This window comes from Streptopelia decaocto (genome assembly GCF_964273445.1).
Source record: "Streptopelia decaocto genome assembly, chromosome: 4".
NCBI lineage: Eukaryota > Metazoa > Chordata > Aves > Columbiformes > Columbidae > Streptopelia > Streptopelia decaocto.
The window spans coordinates 29,484,089-29,496,443 of NC_138658.1; positions in this window are offsets into that span (position 1 = coordinate 29,484,089).

Genomic DNA, 12,355 nt, shown 5'->3' on the forward strand with positions numbered 1-12,355 from the left:
AAGGAAAGAATGAGCTGATAACACTGTCATTACCTGAAGGAAAAATCTCCAACCTGTCTGGTTACCACCAAGAAGAATTCTCTTCTGTAAGTCTGCTTCTAGATTTTGTGAACATAAATGATAGGCAGGACATAAAATGGAAAAATAAATTATACTCACACAAGTAAAAGATCAGTGAGGCAATGTACTGAGACATCTTTAGGGCTGATGAATCACCATTATCATCACAAAAATAACATATAATGCTTCAAATCCAGCATCACGGTTGACTTCCTTACTGATAAATATGTATGTGTTTTCTTTTGTTTCTTTGTGTGTCTAACAGGTGCCAAGCTACGTTTAATAGACAAATTGCATCTCTGTGAACTGTCACAGCCTTGTCCTTGTTTTTTCTAGCAAACTGAAGTTAAATAGGAAAATGAAATAAATAAGCAGAGGTCAGAAGCCCCATCTCCCTACAAGATTCAATCAACTGATAAATAATCTGTGGAAGGATTCAATTCAGATCAGAGAAGGAATTAAAGTTAAATCTCCTTTACTTGAAATGAACAGTTTGCTTTTCTGCACTCTGAGGAGCATGAATTATTTAACCAACATGTATGTCATAATCTAATTAGTCACTTACCACTACTAAATTTCTCAATACTCCTTGTGCCTGTGCTCCTTACCTGAAGTGCAGGATGGGAGAATTATTATAAATGTATGAGTTTCATTAGCAAATAAAGCTTTTAACCAAATAAAAAATTACAAGGAGGAAAATAAAGATGGTTAGATAATGGTATTTGTGGGCACAAAAGCTGAGGTCAACACCATTTACTGCCTTTTTTCAAGTGGTAATCAGTTAATTTAGTATCTTAGTATAATGTTGTTCTAAAGCAAACTTTTATCTTAGTATTTATGGTAGGTGATTTGTGTGTGTGTGTGTGTATGTTTGTGTCAGGAACCTCCAAATGTGCAGGACTATTGATTTGCTTTGCAAGCTTTCTGTAGAAGAGAGAATCGATGGTGTCCTGTCACCCAAACAGCTCTGAAGTAGAATTTATAGATTTGAGGAAATGGTTTAATTGCTGGAATGATGCTTGCAGCTAAGCCCAGCCCCTTCAGCTTGTGCAGCTACTCTACATTATCTAAAGTAACCAGGCATAAAATATATAACTGTATATAAAAGTAACTGGAAAATAATATGAGCACTTCTGGAATGTCACCTGTCTCTTGAGGTCTTACACTGATGCTCACATAATGTTCCAATCTCTGAAGTTTCTGTCTCATTGTATCTTCAATGGCCTTGGGTCTCTTGACATCTTTTGGGGGGTACAAGGCTTCCCACAACTAACTTGGGCTGTTAAAAAGCAGAATTTAAAAAATTTAAGTCATTTAAAACCCATGCCATGATTTTCTCCTGCTTCAGTACTACCTGTTTCTGCCTGTTTTCATGTGGAAAGCCTTCAACTTATATGTGAAGAATGTGGGATTTGGTAGCAAATCACAGGGCTAAACACATAGAATCATAGAATCTTTCTGAGAAGAATTTAGCTTGGCAAAGCAATACATTGGTAAAGATCATGTGCCTACTTCGATATGTAGAAACCCGCACCAAAGTTGATTCTCCCCCATCAGCTTGACTGTTCCAGTGTCTCTTTTTTCAACATAGGCAGTTGCACATTGATACAATTCCTGCTGGTCATTGTGGCTACTTATGTCTGGTTGTGCAACCCCAAATATATCATGCAGATGACTGAGCAGTATCAGGTATCACATATTAATACATCTTTTTTGAGTGTCGTTCCTCTTTCTGATAGAGGGCCAGACAGAAGTGCCTCTTGTTTCAGGTCAAGATGTGTTTAGTCAGAATTGAGTGTTGTATGCTTGCCAAAATCCCATAGCAAAATTGCGTAGCTGCTCTACATCTTTTGGCTGCTTTGCCTGGGAATTTTTAGTATTTTCACAGAAATCATCACCTGCCATAGCTGCCTATACATACAGAAGGTATTGTCCAGCAGTGCCTTTGCTGAGGGCTCCAGCAATGTGTAACCCCGTGCCTTTAGCTAGAACTCCTGAAGAAAACATGAGGCATAGAATTAGATGAGAGTTTTTACAGGGAAGTCTCTTCACACCCCTGCATGGTTCTGTCTTTGGCCAGTAGCTCTTTGAATGGCAATATAAAGTCGTTTCATTCGCTTGCTTGATCATTTTCTAATTGGGTTATAATGAAGTGATGTGCAATAGCTGCATACACCCGCTCTACCGCTGCTCGGTTATTGCTGACGTCTCTGATGAGATCAGGACCGTTTCATACGTGCAGAGCTCTCTGTGCAGCTGCCAATTGCACCCAGATCATCAGATTTTGCTGCTATTTCGGCCTGGTTATATTTTGGTTCACTCCTTCGATTGACACTTCACATTTGGCTCTGCAAGTATGACACAAGTGTATTGACCTGTGGCCTGTCAGTATGGATTACATGTACATATAACACCTTTTGCTAAAAATCAGCCGTGCATTAATGGATGGCGTTTCTATTTAAAACAGCAAGCATGGTCTGGACCTGAGATTCACTGTGACCAGGTTGCCTAGGCAACAAAATTCCTTGAATTGGGAAGGTCTGTAACAGATGTTTTGATAGCCTTAATTTGGGGGCAGGGCTTCTAAAAATCTTCATTGAGTCCTTTCAAATGTATATTTTATTTCGTGGTAATACTATGTTTCACGTATCAACTAGTATAGCTTCAGCTACTGTATCTCTGCTGCAAATTATAGGTATAAAGCATATAAAATAGAGACAAAGGTTAAAGGGTAACTGATTCCACCATTTGGCAAGTGCCTTGGATAAGGGAAATTTGAGAGCACAAGGCTCCCTGCGAGGCCATGGGACTGCACCACACAATTCCTTGAGGGAGAAGGTTGGGAGTTGCCTTCCCAAAGACACGTAGAGTAGAAAATATCTCTCTGAACAAGGATTTATTTTTTTTTTCATTGTGTTTCTCCTTTCTGCTCACCTGGATTAAACTGATATGCACTTAATGCAGATATAGGACTGGGAATCAATAGTATATAAGCAGCTGTTGCTGTCTGGATTCCTTGGTCTTTTTCTGGTTTAAGGGAAGGGTTGTATGGTTTTGTGAATCTCTGGGAAGGAAGCATTTGGTGTGCGACGGCTCTGAATAGCAGAAAACTCATGCAGATGATGGCGATATTCATCTTTTTTGCCTTCCCCTCCAAAACTGAATTTGTTGCCTTTCCCAAACTAATACTGATGTCACCAGTGTAGACTGATGTTTCTCAGCACTTTGTTTCCTGAGCAGATATTTTTGTTTTTCCATTTTTAAAAACCTCTGGGAGTTGTATTTTGAATACAACACATGGAAAGAGTCGTGTGCGTTTGCGTCTTCATACAATAGAAATAAAACTAGTTTGACACTGATTTGAGGAACTCTGGTGAAAATGATCTGTCAAATGTTACCAAATGCAGACAATGAAACATTTTCTGCTGAACTGAGCCTGGCTCATCCTCTTTGGACCGAACACCCATGTGCTCCCTTCTCTAGAGTGCAAGATCTTTCTCCCTTTCATTAGGCTTCCCTGAAAATTCAGACAGTGTTGTTTGTTCTTCTCTACTGACAGGTTTTAGCCTTTTGAAGCGCAGTCTTGCTGTATGATTATGAAAGCTCTACTGAACACTGTGATTCTGTATTTTCATTCTTGATTGCCCATCCATTTTTTGCATCTGAAAATCTCAGTCACTTAGACAAGAGACGTCAGATGCAACTCGAAGGAAGGGGCGTGATAGCAGGTCTGTTAGTAGGATTTCTCAGTAACTCAAAACAAGAGGTTTTGCTCCTCACCTTGCTTTTGTGTGCAACTTTGAACATTTATTGTGAGGGGTCCAGCCTAGACAGATGTGTGTCACATGTCCTGTCTTGTTCTTCATTTCATGAAACTCTAGTGCATACAATGAAATCAGTGTATTTCCTACCAAAAATATACATAATGGTGTAAAAAGGACAGAAAATAAAAATGGCAATACTGGGTTGTACTAATAACTCTTTCGGGTCATCTGTTTCACCCAGTATTCCCCATAGCAGGCAAAAGTCAATGTGTAGGGAAGAGTATACCCTACATAGTTGCCCCAAATGTTTCTGTATCCTTTGAGACTTAGAGGCTTCTGAACAAAAACCAGTTCCTTTGGTTTGTTTTTGTGAATCTGCTTTCTTTTAGTTTTAGATGGTACTCCTTAAACTCTCAGAAAAGAGAATGAAAAAACAGCCCCTACAAATCTACTCCATGCTACTAAGGACACAAAAGTAAGAAAATCTCTGTTTCGGGTTAATGCAAAATAAACACAAAATACAAATTTTTAGTCAACTACAATCTTTTAGAGCAAACTTTCCCTGGTTTTTTGTTTTGTTTTGTTTCTTTGTTGTTGTTGTTTTTAATTAATTTTTTAAAATTATTTGTTTGGGTTTTGACTGAGGTTTTAACACATTTTAAGATGGAGATAAACTTCTGGAAATAAGTCACTTGGCATTGAATGGGAAAAGTACTTGTTTAGAAACAAACAAAACCCAGCGTACCAACCTGAGATGTCTAGATCATTACCATCTTGTATCTCATTTCTTCTTCAGCCCCTCACTGGCATGACAAAAGTGGAGGTAAACTGGAAGGTTCTAAAAAATACTGTAGTATTACCAGATCACTATTTATTTTCCCCAAAGCATTCTTTGAAAGAAAAAAAAAAGAGTTGCAGGTGAGCACAAGGAAGACTACAGATCTTCTGCTATCAGCAAAAAACAGCCTTAGACTTAGCTCTGTGCTGGAATTGCTGAAATCCTCTTCAACTGAAGGCAGCAGCAGCACAGTCCTTTAGCAGAAAACACAAGCAAGCTGAACCCAATCTGTGGGGCATTTATTAAATCATGGAGCCAGAATTCATGCGTATGGTGCTTAAGTCAGTAAAATCTGCTTGTGGGAAATATATTTGGAAGCAAAAGTACTTAGGATTTCTTAGCATCATTTGACTTCACTTTATTCTTCAAGTTAGATTTGGAACAGCTTAACATTTTTCTAGAATGTGGTTGTATTAGAATCTAAAAACTGGAGAATGGCAAGAAAACTAGAAATGTAGGTAAGAAGTGTATGTAAGTGCCTTACTCCCAGAAAATACCTTCTCTTACTTCACTCTAGGAGACCAAGGCAATTATTGGGAATTTTAAAGAAGGGTGCCTACAGGCTGATGGGCTGCAGTGGCCCCAGCACAACATGAAAAGGAAGCAAGAAGGTTGTGAAGATCCTTGAAATGAGGTGAAGAACCCAGTTTTGTTAATCTGTGCTGGAATCACCTGAATCATCTGTGAAGTCGCCTGCAGAATGGTTTAGAAATAATCTCCTGTGGTAAATATTTAGCCCGTAGGAACTGCTTGCAGGAGGGGAACCACTTAAGAAACTTGGTGGTCAAGATAAAGTTAGCCCTGACTTACTAGAGGGGGGTCTTTGAACCAAGGGAAGTGGCTGTGGTTCAGGCAGGTAAGTCAGATCAAATGCTCCTTGAGAGAACTGGGTTGGGAAGCATAGCTCAAGGCAGTGGATCTGAGAATGTTTACAGTGTTGAGCTGTCTGCTGAAGAGGCACACTTGACTCTTGCATTTCCAGATGTTTATTCTGCATTTCTCAAAGCTGTCTGAATCCTCTGAGGGCTAAGGTCACTTCATCATGCTCAGCAGGACAGGGGATAGGGTTTTCCAATGTCTCCTGCCCCTGGTGGCATCTGTCCTTTTTCTTTGTAATAATTTTTGCTTTCTTTCTCTATGGCAACTTTTGTCAACGTCCCCTCTATTATGCAGTTTGGCATAATAGAAAAATAAAAACCATTAAATTTTCAACAGGGTGAGCTGTCAGAGCTTTTTAGAATGAAAGTGAAGATTTGGCTTGTACTGCTCATCTTGGCAAAAGACAGGTTAGAACAAGGCTTTTGCTTCTCATCTCACTTTAATAAGAAGAATCCAGAGCTGCCCAACCACCCTCTCCCCTTGCTCACTATCAGCACCTCAGTCCTGCACAGAACACTGCAACAGCAAAACTCAGTATTCACAGGGCAGGTGTTACACTCCTCTGTTCCTCAGCAATTACCACAATATGCGTGGTGAGCCACCCAGGCAGTCACTGCATAGGTATGAATGACAATATTTAGCAAAGATCTTGTAAAAGTTGTTGGCATGGTGGTTGGTTCTTCTTCATCACGTTAAGAGAAGCTGCAGGTGCCAGATACTCTTGAAGAGCTGGACTCCTTGGTATAGGACTAAAATATTCATGGGGATCTTCCAGAAAACTGACTTTCAGTATTTCTGCCTCTCTAGAAAGAGTCACTGACATTGTATGTGTAGTCAGGAAAGAATGAAAGAAACCCCTCCTATACACCAAGCATGTGAATGAGATAAATAGGACTTGGAGACGAGAACTTAACTGGAATTGGGAGAAGAATGAGTACCAGCTGGTTTTAAAACTTCACATGCATCAGATGCAGACCAGCTGTTGCGCAAGATAGCACAGTTATCACTGATACACTTAATTTATTTTTGTCTTCTGCCCTAGAAAATGGTGTGCTAAGCGAATGTACTGGAGAGGCTGAGCCATGAGGACACCTTAAAACAAGGAGCTTTCCTCAGATGAATGGAGGAACAAGCACATGAGTTATCCACATGTTGTTCATCAGCCTCAAAGCACCAAGAGGTGACTGATGGACTAAGATCTCAACCAGGCCTCCCCAGGGATGGGAATTATGCCCACCTCTGGGGCATTCCCAGCAGGAGATGGCAACACGTGTTCCCAACCGACCACCCTGCAAAGCAGAGGGGCTGCACTGGCATCTCCTTTGCAGCTGCATGGGCCAGGATGATGGTGGTTGGAAGGAAACGGCAATACGGCAGGTATTATTTGGAAGCAATCCCTCCCCTCCTTTGCTTTGAGGAAAGCAGAGCAGCTGTCAGGAGGAATATCCCTACTCCATATGGCTGCTTCATGTAAATATAGCACTGTAAACAAAGACCTGCCTAGGAATTAATACCAGGCTGACTCAAAATATGTGGGCATGCTTTTGTTGGCTCTTCTGCCACTGAACACAGCATGCGTTCCAGTCATAGCTGATAGATATTTCCATTAATGTGTGCACAAGCAACTCAAATAGTTGCTGTTAGCAGAGCAGACCAGGTCAGTTCCCAGCTGGGCTGTTTCGTTCTCACGGGGAAGCAGTGTTTGCCATGGGTCTAGAAGCTGCGAGGATGTTGTTTGCTGCGGGTCTGGTCGAGGCAATCACATGCCACGGTCGCAGGGCTGGAGGCCATCCTGCTTCCCCAACTAGCCAGTCCTCAGGGGTGGCTGCTCCCTGACTTTTTCGTCCATCATTTTTTCCCCCAAAGAGCTCATGGGAAGGGAAATGAGGAATAGAGATCCATTCATTTATTTCAGAGAGATTCATTTTCATTTATATTTTGCATGAAAGCTTTCAATTTTTTTGCAAAAAACCTCCTTTCACCTTCCCTTTTGAAATCACAACCATATGCCACTGCTTGTAGAGAAAGTCTGCATTTAAAAAAATTGCAGTGCTTTAAAATTAACTTTGTATTCAAATGACCCCTTCCTTAATCAGGAACTCTTGAGTCTTTGCAAACTAGAGAGAACTCAAGTGTATTGGCATGTGCATTTCTCCAAAATGGCCCACAGGGCAGATTTGGAAGCATTTATGAGCTGTTTTGATAAGCCCTCTGCTGAACAACTTTATAACTCTGGGTTCCAAAATACCTCTCTGACTCTGCCCCGGGTCACTTCAAAAATGGAATTTAGCATTCATTAGGAGAAAGAATTCCTACCAATAATGTAACTCTTGAGAATATGACTCCCTGTCCTTGGCTGGTAGCCCCTCTAGAAAGAGCAGAGCAGCTCTCATTTTACACCCAAAAGAGAACGTCCCTGCCAGCAGCTGATGAGAGAAGGCTCATTATTTTAAGCTAGTATAATTAAGTAAAGAAGTCTTGCTGCAGTTGGTTTGGCCCATAGAGAGCTATCATGAAGACAGGGTGATGTATGTGTTTGACAGAATGGCTATTTCAGCTGCTTCTTGGAGTTGAAATACTAGTCCTAAACATGTTTGAAAGAAGTCTGACTGACTACAGTGGCATGAGAACTGAGAAGTCCATTTGGGCATTCCACCTAAAAATGTTATTTTCTCCCCTATAAAATTTTCCCTAAACTCAAGTATTAGTTGTCCGAGGTTCTCCAAACCAAGTATGGGAGCAGCTCACCCTAAACTTCTCATTTTCAGTCTGACAGGCTGTGCCTATGTCCACTGCTCCATCTGCTCAACCTTCTTAGGAAGCTGGTGTTCATCTTCAGTCTCCAGTGGATGATTTTTATTGTTTCAAGATAAAAATCTGGCACAGTAGCACTCACTGAGCTGCCAAACAAAAATAGAATTCAAAAATGTTGGCAATTTCTCTAATAACCAGCAGGCTGCTTTGAAACACTCTTGATGCTTTTTTTCTCAAATTAACTAGAGAAAACATTTTTATATGCAGAATCTTTAAGAGGTTTTCCTGACTCAGAGTTTAAAAGTTGTCCTTTGTATGCAGAAAGCTGGAGGGAGCTCCTGAGAAAGCAGTCTAGAGAAATTCTCAGTTTGGTGCTTTTGTCATATCCAAAATAAGCATTATGGAGGTGAAAGCTTTTTGATTCGTTTCCCTTGGTTTTGTTGCAGTTTGCTTATAGTTCATCTGCACTCTACAGGAAAACTCCTTCGGCCCCAAATACTGCTTCAGTTCATTGGACACTACCTGCTGCTAATCCTGGTAATTTGACCATGGCATGAGGAAGCTCAGTTTGATTCATGTGGGGTTTTTGATCAGATCCAGATTCACTCTCACCATGCTTTAGGGGAAAGGTTTAAATTCACTGTTTACTAGCCTAAGCCAGACATACTGAAGCTCCTCCAACGACATCACCCAGACTTTATACTTCTTAGAAAAAGAGAGGGATGTATTCACAAACCATACTTAAACACATGCTTTTGAAGAGATCTTCATAAGCTGAAAGCCTGGCTTTTGAACAGCATCCTAGTTCCATCAGGCCCTGCTTAATTTCCCTACGCGTTTCTCTCACCTACCCCACTAACATTGTCTTCATCAGCAGAGAGACTGCAGCACTAATTGGCCATTAAAGTTTGTGCAGGTCTGTTACTGCAAAGTACTTACTGGCTACCTAAGTGACTATTAGCTACTAGTCTGGTTTCTAAGCAGAGTATAGGGGGGGGGGGGGGAGGGGACTGGCTATCTTAGCTCAAAGGATTTTAAAATAAAAAGAGCAGCTAGCATTCAGAAAAGGAATTTAGTGGGTTTTTTTATTTTTTACAATTACTTGTTTAGTCAGATGATAACTCTTCCCCATTAAGTTATGTGCCTACCCGTTATAGATTTCATTTTTGACATCTCTAATTAAAGAAGCTCTTGTATCTGCCAAGTACTACTTTTAACCTGTTTTTACCTACTCCTTTTTACCTATTCAAGGACCATTAATTTCTGTAATGGTTTTCTGAAAGACACAAAAGTGTTGTTCTCACTTCTGAAGTTGCAGAGATAGCTTAATGATAACAAATTATACTTTACCAGATTGCATGTGGGAAACATTTGGACTTAATTGAATCACTTGTTTCTTCCAACTCAAGTATCATTTGCAAATACGTATAATTACATCTACACAGACTTACACACACTTCAGTTTGTACATAAATATATTCATTACCAGGTCATTCTGATTATATTTACCAGTAGAAGGGAAACAGGGTTTCTCTTGCTTGGACTCTGAGACACCCTTGAATTTGCACCACTTGGGTTCCTTATTTTCTTCCTTCCTATACTGGGCTCATGGCCATAAGTCTTGCATCTTTGCCTCCTCATATACATACATGATAGTAGAAAATGGTAAAAGCAAAATTAGGCACCAAGTGGTTATCAATATCTATGGGGTGGACTGAGCTACTTGTTCTTGTGTGATACTTATGGAAGAAATTTTTTTAAAACGTCAAAATGGTGTTAATGATTATCTTAATTACCCAGGCTGGAACATCTTCCTCCATAGGAGTCAGATGTTAATAGCCCTAGTCACTAGATTTTTTTTTCTTCTTTTGTTCAGTTTATTAGCAGTTATTCTTAAACATCTGTTCACCAGATTGTTTGTGCTTGTTATTTCTTGGTTCCATTTCTTGCCTATGAAAAGTAGTTTATACTTTAAAGTTGCAGTTGCTACATTTAGCCATCATTTTTTACAATATTTTTTCCTTTACAGGAAAGTTTTAACCCATGACTAGTAACTGTGTCCCATAATGTCAGCCTCAGGAAGCATGAAGTGCAACATTTAATCCTCAGTTATTAAACAAGTATGATTATCCTATACTCTTTTATTGGTTTTGCCTGGGGTAGAGTTAATTTTTTTTCATAGTAGCTTATATGGGGCTGTGTTTCAGATTTGTGCTGGAAATGGTGTTGATAACATAGGGATGTTTTAGTCATTGCTGAGCAGTGCTGGCACAGGGTCAAAAGTCTTTTCTGCTCCTCACACCACTCACCAGCAAGTGGGCTGGGGATGCACAAGGAGTTGGGAGGGGACAAAGCCAGGACAGCTGACCCCAACTGACTCAAGGGATATTCCATACCATATGACATCACACTCAGCAGTAAACTCTGGAGGATTTTTATCCTGTCAGTTTCCTCCTCCATCCCACTGCACAGGGACAGTGAGCAAGTGGCTGTGTGGGGCTCAGTGGCTGGCCTGGGTAAAGCTATAACCATTTTCTTTCAACATTGCTTCTGTTCTGGAAAAATCAACATTTTACTATTCATTATTCTCCCTTCTGAGACTTCTGTACTGACACACAGTTCCTTGAAAGAAAACGACTGGAGTCAGTAGCTCCAGCATTTTGTTCACCTGCATTTTTAAGCCGTCATCTTATAGAGGATCAGCCTGTACCAGGACCGGGGAGCCCCACCAAGGCTATGAAGGTCCTTGGGTTTGGAGCCTCTTCCCAGCAGCTAGTGGGGATTTGTGCAATCACTTTTTAACACCCTCTATTCCTGAAGTATGAACTCTTTAGCAGTGTCCTAATTTGCTTCATGATTTGAACAGCCCCCTCTTGTTCCTTTTGGTTTATAGTAGGTTTTGGGGGGTGGTTTTTACTTGATTGTAAGCACCATAGTTTAATATTGAGTGTGTGTTGAATAATCCATTTACAAGTATTTAAATAATCATAAACTGGTAGTTTACAAATATTGCCTGATTATTAAGCATTTAATACTTAGTTAATAAGTAGGGCATTTATTGTGCAACATGGCAACTGTTGCCCCACAGCACTGTCCCTGCCCCAGGGTCCCCAGGCTTGGGAACGGCAGTTCGGCCGTTGGCCCCACACGTACCACAACTGCCTCACAGAAGCACTAGTGGCCAGTGGCCACGTTGGTGGCAGCCAGTTCCTCAGCCCACACAAGGCTGACAGAAACATATGCTGCTGTCCTTTGCGATGGCCTCAAACCCACCAGCAGCAGGAGAAAACCCGCATTCCTCCAGCAGCTTCCGTGCTGGGAACCTAATGGCTCTTCTAGCCAACATTTCCTAAAGAAAATCTTCCAGGGAATGTTGGCTGGGCTGCCATCGCCTGCCCTCAAGGAGCAGGAACATGGGCAGAGCACAGCCCTGTGAGGAGGCTATGTACTGGGGACAGATAATTTAAGAGCTTTGCAGGTGGTGTAGGGGGCTGTTACCAGGTTGCAGCTGTGAAGGCTTCTGTGGTGCTGCCTGCACCCCAAAACTTGCCTCTCCTGCCTCTGATTTCTTTCTAGACTGTGAAGACTTCCCTCTACCAAGGACAGGCCACAGACTTGGTGACCACTGTCCTGCACAACTTGTGTGTCGGACGCCTGGGTGTGTGGTGATTGGATGGTCACGTTTCTGGTAGAATGAAGAAGTGAAGCACTCCAGGAGGGAAGAGGTACCTTTTTTTTCCTTGTTGACTCTGTTTTGTTGGGTTTTTTTTGTTGTTGTTGTTGTTTGTTTTTGTTTTGCGTTGGTTTTTTGATATTTTTGTTTGTTTCCTTGTTTGGTTGGTTGGTTTTTTGTTTGGTTTTTGGTGGGTTGTTTTTGTTTGTTGGGTTGGTTTTTTGGTTTGGTTTGGTGTTTGTTTTTTGTTTGGGGGGATTTTTTTTTGGTTGATTGGTTGTTTTTTTCTTTCCTGCTGATAAAAAGCTGTTACTCACATGGGGTGGCATGGCTTGTAAAACTCAAGGGGTGCGGAAGACGTGGGCAACTTGCTTTATTGAAACTGTT